A 13,040-nucleotide genomic window follows, 5' to 3' on the forward strand; every position below is an offset into this window, starting at 1 on the left:
TGTGTGAAGATTTTTGTATGAACATTAGTATTCAACTCCTTTGGGCAAATAACAAAGATCCTGATTTGTGGATCATAAAGTAAGAGTATTTTTACAATTTTTTTAAGATTTTATTTATTTATTTGAGAGAGAGAGAGACTGGGAGGGAGAGGGAGAGAAAATCTGAGGCAGACTCTGCAATGAGCGCAGAGCCCAGTGTGGGGCTTGATCCCATTACCAGGAGACCATGATGCGAGCCAAAACCGAGTGGGACGCTTAACCAGCTGAGCCACCCAGGTGCCCTGAGTATGTTTACTTTTGTAAGAAATTTCCAAATTGTCTTCCCAAGGAGTTATACCATTTTTCATTTCTATTAGCAATGAATGAGAGTTCTTGTCGCTCCGCACCCTTGTCAGCGTTTGCTATTGTCAGTGTTCCAGATTTCGGCCAATCTAATAGCTGTGTAGTGGTATCTCATTGTTGTTTTAATTTGCATTTCCCCATGACATATGATGTAGAGCATTTTTTCATATGCTTATTTGCCATTTGCATATCTCCATTGGTGAGATATAGCTTAGAGTCTTTGACCCACTTTTAATCTAGATGCTTGTTTTTTTATAATTGAACTTAAATGTTCTTTGTATATTTTGGGCAACAGTCCTTATCAGATATGGTTTTTGTAAATATTTCCTCTCAGTTTGAAGTTTGTCTTCTTATTTTCTTGACATTGTCTTTCACAGAGCAGAAGTTTTTATTGAGTTCATTAATTTTAATGAAAGTCCAGCTATCAATTATTTCTTTCTCAGATTGTGTTTTTGGTGTTGTATATAAAAAGGTCACTATCCTGAAGGTCATCTAGGTTTTCTTCCTATGGTATCATCTAAGTGTTTTAGAGTTTCAAATTTTATATTAAGATCTATGATACATTTTGACTTAATTTCTGTGAAAGGTGTAAGGTCTACATCTAGATTCATTTCTTGCACATGGTTGTCCAGTTGTTCCAGCATAATAATATATTTTAATGGTGTTTTCTTTAGTCAAGAGTTTTTTACTAAAATTTGTTAATTTAATTAGCAACATTTTAGATAAACTACTATGTATTGTCATTTTTAATAGATTGAGAGAAATTTGGTACAGAATATATGAACTAAAACATATTTATAGTTAATTGAATATAGATACATGCTTAGGTAAGTGGAAGCAATACTATATTCCTATACATTTGCAAATATATAGTATACAATGCTTAGAGTGGTTTAAAAATATATAAATACACAGTGGTATATACACACACACACACACACACATATGTTGCCTAGAAATATTTAACTATGGATGTGTATATACTAAGTCCTCACTGAAAGATTTTTAGAATTTTTTTTGACATATCCTGCTGCAGTTTTATTTGTACAAGTAGTACAGGAAGACAGCCACCCCATGTAGACAGAAATCCAGGGGTCAAACCACACCTTCCATCCTCATGTCGGCAAACAGAAGCCTCTACCCTGGAGGCTTCGTGGGAGCTTGAGCTGCAGCAGAAGTCTGGGCCTTGGCTATTGGCTGACAGAGCCAGAGACTCTTGACAATGTAGGTACAAGTATGTTTCTGAGTTTGGGGTGAGCGATATAGGCAAGTCAATTGAGCTTGCAGCTGCCACCCTTTGGGATTTGGGCTTAACCTCTTTGGGCTTAACAAGGACTTTAATAGCCTCAGCACGTGTACTCATGGCCTTGGCACTATCGGCCTGCATCTTCTTCAGGCCCTTTTTCTTGTGCTTCTTGGAAAAGTGCATGCTCCTCAGGAAATTGGGGTTTAACCCCTTAAGAGATTCAGATCTTCAAATCTTTCTTGTTGTCGCTTCTGTGCCATTTTCATGACTGATTGTGCACGGTGTGGTTCTTGGACTTGGCTGTGTCTGCACCAAAGCCCATGGCTCCCGAAACATCTTGTACCTGAAGAGAAAGAGAGAAATAAAATTTTTTAAAACTATTTCTCCATGCCGTCATTTTTCTTCTTAAAATATCTCACACAAATTTCCAAACACAGTGAAGGCGCAATAAAGGTAAATGATTAGTCTCTAATCACATGTTTCTGACTATTTGGATAATGCTTTCATTCTCAACATTGTTCAAATGGGAAATATCTTATTAAATATTTTACCTACAAACAATTCATGTGCCACTCAGGATGCCTTTAACCTAATCTCAGATTTCTTTTTCTCTCACAATTAATAATGGAATCTTTTTAGCTATCAATCATTTTCCAAGTTTTCCACCTCAAGGTGTGATTGTTAAATGAGATTATACACATGAAAGCACTTTGAAAAGAGCTGCACAAATGTTAATTATCATTTCCAGAATTTTTTTTTTCTAAATTTCAGGTCTGCTACCTAACTAGATGCATGACTTTGAAACATCCTTCAAGTGATTGGCTAGATCTGGAAAGCTTTCCCCCCCAGTGTTTCCTCAATGCTTCCCCAATGTTTCCTATGACCCTTCTTGTCCTTCATGTCTCATTTTCATTATCACCTTCTCAGGGAAGGTCTCCATGACTCACCAAAATAAATAATTCACTCTTATTTTTCTCTTTCCTGGAACCCTATCCCTTTTTCATCCAATTCACCACAGTTTGTAGGTATGTAATTATAGTTTTTGTGTGGGACTATAATGCCCATGAGGCCAGGAACCATATCCATTTCATTCACCACTGTGTCCCTGACACTAATCACAAGTCCTGACTCAGAACATTGGCCAAATGGGGATAAAAATAATTCATCTATTTATATTGAACATTGTTATGATGGTTAAATAAGATTATGTATAAAAGATTCACAAACTTACAGGAGTAGAGAAATTTAAGGTGTTATACTTATTTTGAGGAATAAGTTTAAGGTATTAGTTGTCTCCAACCTGTTCTCCACCAAGCCCCCAATGTGAAGTACAAAGCACACAGAGGACAAAGACCAATAAATGTATATGCTTTATCATTCTGGTCTTTGGCTTAAAATGACAATGTTCAATCATGGACAAACACCAGGATCACATGAAGAATACTTTTCTTATGGTGAGAGGTATAGGAAGATGAAAGAGACAAGACCTGGAATCAAAGCAAGACCAGTAGCCACTACTGCTTATCACCACCACCCCTTGCCCCCGCCTTGAACTCTCATGCCTCAGAGAGAAAAAAAATCATTGTCCAGAGCAAAATGCCAGTTAATTTGAACTATTTCACACACAAATGAAACACATTCTCATTCTGTTCCCTCTAATGTCTTTTAGTGAGGAAAAAGCTTGCTAAAATAACATACTTGCTTCCATTCTGACCTTGTCTGGATCATCCTCTTTGGTAAACTAATTGACATCATTGTGTATTTCATACTTGTACAAATATATGAAAAATTGAACATTTTCAATACCTGTCCACACTTTCTCAAGTTTTGGGCTTTATTACTGAATCTCCATTAAAAAAATATACACAGAGTATTGTTTTACCTGTTGATTATCATAGTTTTATGGATGATCAGGAATCTCAACTTCACTTTAGTTCTGCAATCAACTCTTGCTGCTGTCTGTTAGCACCAGAAATGCACTTTTCTCTATTTTACATTCTGTAGCAGGAAGATGGAAAATAAGAGGAATTAGCTAAACTATTTGGGTTTTTGGAGACCGGGGAATAACTTATGAGTTTGGGACTCAGCATTAATGAAGTATGCACATTTGGGGGTAGCTTCCGGTGTTACAATCACAGGCAACATTCACTATCCATCCCAGAACATTCAGGAACTCGAGTTTAAATTTTTATTTCTATTTATATGTTGGCAGATGTAGATATTTTAGTCAAAATTAAATGCATATTCTAAGGCGAGGAAGTATAATTAAATCCAAGAAAAGGAGAGATCACTTGTGGTTTGTATGAACAGGCGACACGTGTTAGAGATGATGGATAGTGATATTTAATCTGGAATGTCAAGCCTTGTGAGATCTCATCAAGTGTATGTCAAGATGAGGGATATTCTGAATACTTGAGATAAATGTCTGGTGCTTTCCTCCAGGGATATACAAGCATCTAATTTAGTATGTGAAGAAGAGTAGGAATAAAGAAGGCCATAAAGGTAATTTGAGTCCAAATATGGAAGATCTTTAATAACAAGTGAAAATGTAACACTTAAAATAAGAAATAATGGATCCCTGCCAGGATTTGAGCAATAAATTGACACAATTAAAGCTTTAGTGAAATTTGTGTCACAGCTATGAATTAAAGTGAAAAGCAACCGGAAACAGAGAATTGAGGTTTTTAGAAAGTCTAGAGGTTAAGTAATAGGGCGAGATAAGAATGGCTAAACCAAGAATTGTGGCTGTTCAAATAGTCTAAGACAGAAGGACTCCCAAAAAACTTCTCTTTAGAAATGTGAGGCTCAAGATCTTGTGAAAATCGAGATAAAATTTCATAAATTTGCTGAAATTATGCTGTGCCCCCAAATGAAGCATGAACGTTTTAGCCAACCCACAAATAATAGTAATTCAACAATTGGCATTAATTTAGGCAAAGTCAGGGGCACCTGGGTGGCTCAGTTGGTTGGGAGTCTGCCCTCGGCTCAGATCATGATCCCAGGGTCCTGGGATGGAGCCCCACATCAGGCTCCCTGCTCGGTGGGGAGCCTGCTTCTCCCTCTTCCCCTGCTCGAACTCTCTCTCTCTCTCTCTTGCTCTCTCTCTCTCTCAAATAAATAGATAAAACTTTAGGAAAATATTTTAAAAAATTTGGGCAAAGTCAATGCCAATGTATACTATTATGTTCTGAGAAAAACACAACTAAAGATGCGCAAGAAAATTGTATACAAATCAAATGAGAATTATGATAAAAATGGAAACAGCTCTAGACTGTGAGTCAGGAGACATTTTTTCACAAATCATTAAGCTTCCATGGACTTCAGTTCTATAACTACATCATAATAAGTGCAGATATGCTGTCCTACACAGCCCCTTCCAGTTTTCTTAAACCCTATCACCTATGACTCAAGAATTGGAGATTTCAAACTAAATACTCTCTAAGATTGTTCCCAGCTATAAAATTATACCATTCCATAAATCTATATTTTTACATGTTTTGAAAATTTAAAAAACCTCCTGTTTTCTTTTTTTCTTTTTTTTAAACCAATGTTCATTGTTTATTTTTTAAAGATTTTGTTTATTTATTTGAGAGAGAGAATGAGAGAGAGAGAGAGCGCACATGAGAGGGGGGAGGGTCAGAGGGAGAAGCAGACTCCCTGCTGAGCAGGGAGCCCGATGCGGGACTCGATCCCGGGACTCCAGGATCATGACCTGAGCTGAAGGCAGTCGCTTAACCAACTGAGCCACCCAGGCGCCCAAAATCTCCTCTTTTCTTGACTATAATTATATTTACCAATAATCGGACTAACCTTAATTGGCATTTCATTGGTTGTATACATATTTTGGGAAAATGCTATGAGGTGATTTTTTTCCACCATTAAATTCAATCATCTCCCTCTTAACAGCTTCATCACATTATAGTTAACATGCAATGGACTGCACATATTTAAACTATATAGTTTGATAGGTTTTTACAAATTTATACATCCATGAAGCCATTACTTCAATCAAGATAATGAGATATCCATTACCTTAGGAAGTTTCCTTGGGACTCTGAATGGCTTTCTTCTGTCCATGCTCCACTTCTTTTGGACATTGGGGTTATTTCCAGTTTGGGGATATTGTAAGTAAGTTTCTATGAATATGTGTATACAGTATTTGTTGCATTGTCTTCAACAAGGAAATCAGTCATTCTTGTCTTTGTTCGTCTGTACATAATTTATCTATGACTGCTTTTAGATTTTCTCTTTATTACTGGTATGTGAAATTTTATTATGATTTACCTTGATGTGGTTTCCATCCTATTTCTTGTAATTGGGGTTCATTGATAGTTTTGGATCTATGGGTTTATAGTTGTGGTCAAATTTGGGGAGATTTTGGTCCCTACTTCCTCAAATATATTGTTTCCTCTCCCTTCACTCTCTTGTCTCCTCCCTTCCTATTGTTCCAAGGACACCAAACACATATATGTTAGGCTTCTTATAGTTGTCCCACAGCTCACTGGCACTGTGATCATTTTATTTGTTTGTTCTTATTTCTTTTTGTTCTCTGTTTCAGTTCAGATTATTTCTATCGTTATATCACCAATTTTACTCACCTTTTCTTCTGCAATAGCTAATCTTCTATTGATGCAGTATACTTTCCACCTTGCATTGTGTCATTTTCATTTCTAGAAGTTTGATTTATTTTTTCTTCATATCTTTCCTATGCATCCTTAAATTTTAGATGAAATGGAATGCAGTTATAATGTTTTAATGTCATTTTTTGCTAATTCTAACATCTGTCAGTTAAGGGTCAGTCTTTGTCCTCACTATGGTTTGTATTTTCCTATTTCTTTACATCTTTGGTAATTTTTGAGTGCATGTCATAAATCATTAATCTTACCTTAATGGGTTTTGAACATTTTTGTACTTTATAAATATTCTTGGCATTTCTTTTGGGGCAAAATTAAGTTTTTTAGAAAGAGTTTAAACCTTTGAGTCGTGCTTTTAAGTTTTATTAGTCAGAAACAAAGCAGTAGTCAGTCTAGAGGTAATTATTCACTACTACTGAGACTTTCTGAGCACTCTACCCCTTGGTCTGTGAATCATGAGTTTTCCAGTCTTCCTGGTGAGAATGTTCTAAGCCCTGTGGGTTGTCTTGTTATTGTTCCCTCTAATCCTTTTGGGTGGTTTTCTCACATATATTTACTGATTAGTACTCATTTGAATACTTGAGGGAATGTTCTACATTTCTCTGAGAGTCTTTCTTTTTTTTTTAAGATTTTTATTTTTTATTTGAGAAAGAGGGAGAGCAAGGGGGAAGGGCAGAGGGAGAGGGAGAAAGAATCTTAAGCAGACTCTGTACTGAGCACAGAGCCTGACGCATGGCTCGATTTCACAATCCTGAGATTGTGACCTGAGCTGAAACCAAAAGTCATTGCTTAACCAACTGTGCCATCTGAACGCCCTGGAATTCTTTCTAAGGGTAGCTCTCTGCTGTCCTGAACCAACTCTATCTGCATCTGCTCAACTCAGAGTGTCCTCTGGCCTTTGCCAGGTTCGCCTCTCCCTGTTCCCCAGTCTGGCAACTCAAGGGAGTAAGCTAGTAAAATTGTAGGGCATCATTGGTTTGTTTACATTACCTAGAGATCACTGTCCTTCATTGTGTGTTGGTCTTTTTCTGGACACCATTGTATCATATACTTTGCCCATTTTTGTGTTGTTGCAGAATGGGAAAGAGAGTAAATTATGGTCACGTTTTATTTCGTGTTGTTCAAAAGCTCAATTTCACATTTTTAGTTTAAAACTCTCAATCTCTCATGATAAGTTGCAAGGGTATTCTATTTTTTTTTAATTCTTATTTGTATAATGAAATATATTGAAGTGAATCTTCCATTTGCCCAAGAATAACAAACTTCTTACAGGGGCATATTCATATAAAACCTTTAAACCATGCTCCCTCTATTTACTTTGTCCAGGGGTCCTCTCACCATGAAAACTGGGTAGTATCACCCAGGAAATGATCACTGACAACCAAAAGACATCTCCCCAAGATGGCATTTAACTCGAACTCAGTACTGCCTAAAATCAGTCCCTTTACATGGCAACTCAGAAAATGAATCATGTCAGTGTGCCTTCACATAGATACTTGAGATTCCTAGCCTCAGCTAAAGAATTAGAGCATTCTACACAAAAAGAAGTAAACAAATTAAACAAAGGCCAAAAATGAAACAAAGAAATGTATATTGAGGGTGGGGGGATGGGTTAGCCTGGTGATGGGTATTAAAGAGGGCGTGTTCTGCGTGGAGCACAAACAATGAATCATGGAACACTACATCACAAACTAATGATGTAATGTATGGGGATTAACATAACAATAAAAAATTTAAAGAAAAAAAGAAATGTATATTGAACACCTATTGTATGGCTAGGCACAGTTTTAGGCATGGACACTGACATGCAAAAATAAGAATGAAGGGGAGTAAATCGGAGGGGGAGATGAACCATGAGAGATGATGGACTCTGAAAAACAAACTGAGGTTCTAGAGGGGAGGGGGTGGGGGGATGGGTTAGCCTGGTGATGGGTATTAAAGAGGGCACGTTCTGCGTGGAGCACTGGGTGTTATGCACAAACAATGAATCATGGAACACTACATCAAAAACTAATGATGTAATGTATGGTGATTAACATAACAATAAAAAATTTAAAGTAAAAAAAATAAAAAAAATAAAATACTCATTTGTAAGTTTACAATGAGAAGTATAAACGTTAATGGAAACCAAACAGCCCTTTTGCTCTGATGTTTGTTCTCTTTCTATATGCAGGCACTGAAAAGTCAGCATGCCTAGTGACTAAAAATTTATATGTAGAATATCATAAAATCAGTTCATTGCAAATACATTTACCATGGTAATGTCCATTGTGAAAAACAGATTTCCAAATAGATTTAATGCATAATATAAACTTGAGTTTATAAAGATAGATTCAGATGCTGCCTTGAGTTGTTAAACCTTCCACTATATCTTAAACATTATTCGATTTAAAAACCATCTCTCTCTATATTAGATTTTGGGTGGAATTTGCTTTTGTAAGATGAAGACTGCTACATCTACTGTGGGCCTTGAAAGAATATTACATTCCAGCTACTTAACTGACTCTTTCAACATATATAAATGTTTTACAAACCATTTTAAAGAAATTCAAACAAATATTTTTGTTTGTTTGAGTCTCTACTTTCTACTTAAGATTTTCAAGACACAAAGAGAATATTGAATGTGAATGACAGATATTATTAACACATTTAGATCAGTATTATAATTTGCAAATTCTGCTCAAGCTTTTCTGTACTTGATTTTATGACACTTAGAAACTCCATACTTTTCTAGAAAGGTTGCATACATCTGCATTCCAGTCTTTTCATAGTACCAGATTGTCCTTGTATTTATTTATTTATGCCACTCAGAACTCCCTACTGTTTGTGTAATAACAATGCAACAGTAACTAACCAAATTGTTTTTTCTTGGGATATCTGTTCCCATGCTTCTCAGAGAATTTTTTTTCTTATTCATTAAAATAAAGAAAAAAAGAAAAACCATCTTCCATTCAAATTGCTATCCTATAGAAAGAATATCTGTGTACTTTGAAACTGGTTTTAAAAAGTTAAACCATATGATCCAGTGGTGATAGTGGACATCCTTGCTGCATTCCTGACCTCAGGGGGAAAGCTCTCAGTTTTTCCCCATTGAGAATGATATTCGCTGTAGGTTTTTCATAGATGGCTTTTATGATATTGAGGTATGTACCCTCTATACACTGAAGAGTTTTGATCATGAAAGGATGCTGTACTTTGTCAAATGCTTTTTCTGCATCTACTGAGAGGATCATATGGTTCTTGTTCTTTCTTTTATTAATGTGGTGTATCACATTGATTGATTTGCGGATGTTGAACCAACCTTGCAGCCCAGGGATAAATCCCACTTGGTCGTGGTGAATAATCCTTTTAATGTACTGTTGGATCCTGTTGGCTAGTATTTTGGTGAGAATTTTTGCATCTATGTTCATCAGGATATTGGTCTGTAATTCTCCTTTTTGATGGGGTCTTTGTCTGGTTTGGGGATCAAGGTAATGGTGGACTCATAAAACGAGTTTGGAAGTTTTCCTTCCATTTCTATTTTTTTGGGACAATTTCAGAGGAATCGGTATTAGTTCTTCTTTAAATGTTTGGTAGAACCCCCTGTGAAGCCATTTGGCCCTGGGCTTTTGTTTGTTGGGAGATTTTTGATGACTGCTTCAATTTCCTTAGTGGTTATAGGTCTGTTCAGGTTTTCTATTTCTTCCTGGTTCAGTTTTGGTAGTTGATACATCTCTAGGAATGCACCCATTTCTTCCAGCTTATCTAATTTGCTGGCATATAGTTGATCATAATATGTTCTTATAATTGTTTGTATGTCTTTGATGTTGGTTGTGATCTCTCCTCTTTCATTCAAGATTTTGTTGATTTGGGTCATTTCTCTTTTCTTTTTGATAAGTCTAGCCAGGGGTTTATCAATCTTGTTAATTCTTTCAAAGAACCAGCTCCTAGTTTCGTTGATCTGTTCTACTGTTCTTTTGCTTTCTAGTTCATTGATTTCTCCTCTGATCCTTATTATATCTCTTCTCCTGCTGGGTTTAGGCTTTATTTGCTGTTCTTTCTCCAGCTCCTTTAGGTGTAGGGTTAAGTTGTCTATTTGAGACCTTTCTTGTTTCTTGAGAAAGGTTTGTATTATTATATACTTTCCTCTCAGGACTGCCTTTGCTATATCCAAAGATTTTGAACAGTTGTGTTTTCATTTTCATTGGTTTCCATGAATTTTTTTTAATTCTTCTTTAATTTCCTGTTTGACCCATTCATTCTTTAGTAGGATGCTCTTTAGCCTCCATGTTTTTGAGTTCTTTTCGACTTTCCTCTTGTGATTGAGTTCTAGTTTCAAAGCACTGTGGTCCGAAAATATGCAGGGAATGATCCCAATCTTTTGGTACTGGTTGAGACCTGATTTGTGACCCAGGATGTCATCTATTCTGGAGAATGTTCCATGGGCACCAGAGAAGAATGTGTATTTTGTTGCTTTGGTATGGAATGTTCTGAATGTATCTGTGAAGTCCATTTGATCCAGTGTGTCATTTAAGGTCTTTATTTCTTTGTTGATCTTTTGCCTTAGATGATCTGTCCATTTCAGTGAGGGGGGTGTTAAAGTGCCCCACTATTATTGTATTGTTTCTTTGCTTTTGTTATTAACTGCCTTATATAATTGGCTGCTCCCATGTTAGGGGCATAGATATTTACAACTGCTAGATATTCTTGTTGGATAGACACTTTAAGTATGATATAGTGTCCTTCCTCATCTCTTATTACAGTCTTTGGTTTAAAATCTAATTTGTCTGATAGAAGGATTGCCAGCCCAGCTTTCCTTTGGTGTCCATTAGCATGGTAAATGGTTTTCCACTCCTTCACTTTCAATCTGGGGATGTCTTTGGGTCTAAGATGAGTCTTTTGCAGACAGCATATCAATGGGTCTTGTTTTTTTATCCAGTCTGATACCCTGTGTCTTTTGATTGGGGCATTTAGCCCATTTACATTCAGGGTAACTATTGAAAGATATGACTTTAATGCCATTGTATTGTCTGTAAGGTGACTGTTACTGTATATTGTCTGTGTTCCTTTCTGGTCTATGTTGCTTTTAGGCTCTCTCTTTGCTTAGAGGATCCCTTTCAATATTTCTTGTAGGGCTGGTTTTTTGTTTGCAAATTCCTTTAGTCTTTGTTTGTCCTGTAAGGTTTTTATCTCTCCTTCTATTTTCAATGACAACCTAGCTAGATATAGTATTCTTGGCGGCATATTTTTCTCATTTAGTGCTCTGAATATATCATGCCAGTCCTTTCTGGCCTGCCAGGTCTCTGTGGATAGGTCTGCTGCCAATCTAATGTTTCTACCATTGTAGGTAACAGATCTCTTCTCCCGAGCTGCTTTCAGGATTTTCTCTTTGTCTCTGAGACTCGTAAGTTTTACTATTAGATGTCGGGGTGTTGACCTATTTTTATTGATTTTGAGAGGGGTTCTCTGTGCCTCCTGGATTTTGATGCCTGTTTCCTTCCCCAAATTAGGGAAGTTCTCTGCTATAATTTGCTCCAATATACCTTCTGCCTCTCTCTCTCTTTCTTTTTCTTCTGGGATCCCAATTATTCTAATGTTGTTTTGTCTTATGGTATCACTTATCTTTCAAATTCTGCCCTCGTGATCAGGTAGTTGTTTATCTCTGTTCTTCTCAGCTTCTTTATTTTCCATCATTTGGTCTTCTATATCACTAATTCTCTCTTCTGCCTCTTTTATCCTAGCAGTTAGACCCTCCATTTTTAATTGCACCTCATTAATAGTCTCTTTGATTTTGACTTGGTTAGATTTTAGTTCTTTTATTTCTCCAGAAAGGGTTTCTCTAATAACTTCCATGGTTTTTTCAAGCCCAGCTAGTATCTTTAAAATCGTCATTCTGAACTCTAGTTCTGACATCTTATTAATGTCTGTATTGATGAAGTCTCTGGCAGTCAGTACTGCCTCTTGTTCTTTTTCTTGAGGTGATTTTTTTCCATCTTGTCATTTCGTCCAGAGGAGAATAAATGAATGAGAGAACAAAATGCTAACAGGGTAACAACGTCCCCAGAAAATATACAGTAAACAAATCAGAAAACACCTAAAACCAGGGGAAAAGAAAGGGAAAGAAAGAAAAAAGAAAAAAAAGAAAAAGAAAAAGATACAAACAAAAACAAAACAAAACAAAACAAAACAGAATATGGTCAAATATGATCAGGCTGGTGCATAGATCAGTGTGAAACACTAGATTTTGGGCGTATTTTGGTCTGTTAGAAGAGAGTGCCTCCCAAAATTTTAAAGAAAGAAAAATTTATATATGTACAAAAATAAGGGTTAGTACAATGAAGCGATGGAATGTGACTGTAAAGATGAAAACTATAAAAGATTTTATAAAAGGAATTGATAAGATAAGAAGTTGGTTGAAGAAAGAAAGAAGAGGATTAAAAAAAAAAAAAGGGAGAGAATGTGATCAGGCAGGAAACTAGAACAAAGCCATACACTAGAGATTTAGGGTGTATTTTGATCTGTTAGAAAAACTGTATCTCAAAATTTTAAAGAGAAAACTATATATATATATATATATATATATATATATATATCAAAAATAAGGGTAACTACTATGAAAGGATAGAATATGACTCTAAAAATGAAAAATAAAAAAGATTTTTTAAAAAAGGGATTGATAAGATGTTGGTTGAAAAAGGGAAAAAGAAAAATTCAAAAAAAAAAGAAAAAAAGAAAGTTAAAAAAAATTAACTTTGAAAGGCTAAAGAATCATGGGGAAATGCCATGAATTCTGTGTGCAGTAGTCCCCTAGCGCTGGCGTTCTGCTGTTCTCATTGATT

General features: G+C 36.0%; 1 pseudogene; it reads right to left on the reverse strand.

Annotated features, from left to right (window-relative positions):
* Positions 1 to 1,333: 1,333 nt before the first annotated feature.
* Positions 1,334 to 1,910, reverse strand: LOC148164707 (large ribosomal subunit protein eL29 pseudogene; annotated as a pseudogene).
* Between the last annotated feature and the right edge of the window lie 11,130 nt (positions 1,911 to 13,040).

Source organism: Eumetopias jubatus, unplaced genomic scaffold (assembly GCF_037043125.1).
Source record: "Eumetopias jubatus isolate StellerSeaLion01/CBP00866 unplaced genomic scaffold, mEumJub1_p1.0 scaffold_3, whole genome shotgun sequence".
NCBI classification, from domain to species: Eukaryota; Metazoa; Chordata; class Mammalia; order Carnivora; family Otariidae; genus Eumetopias; species Eumetopias jubatus.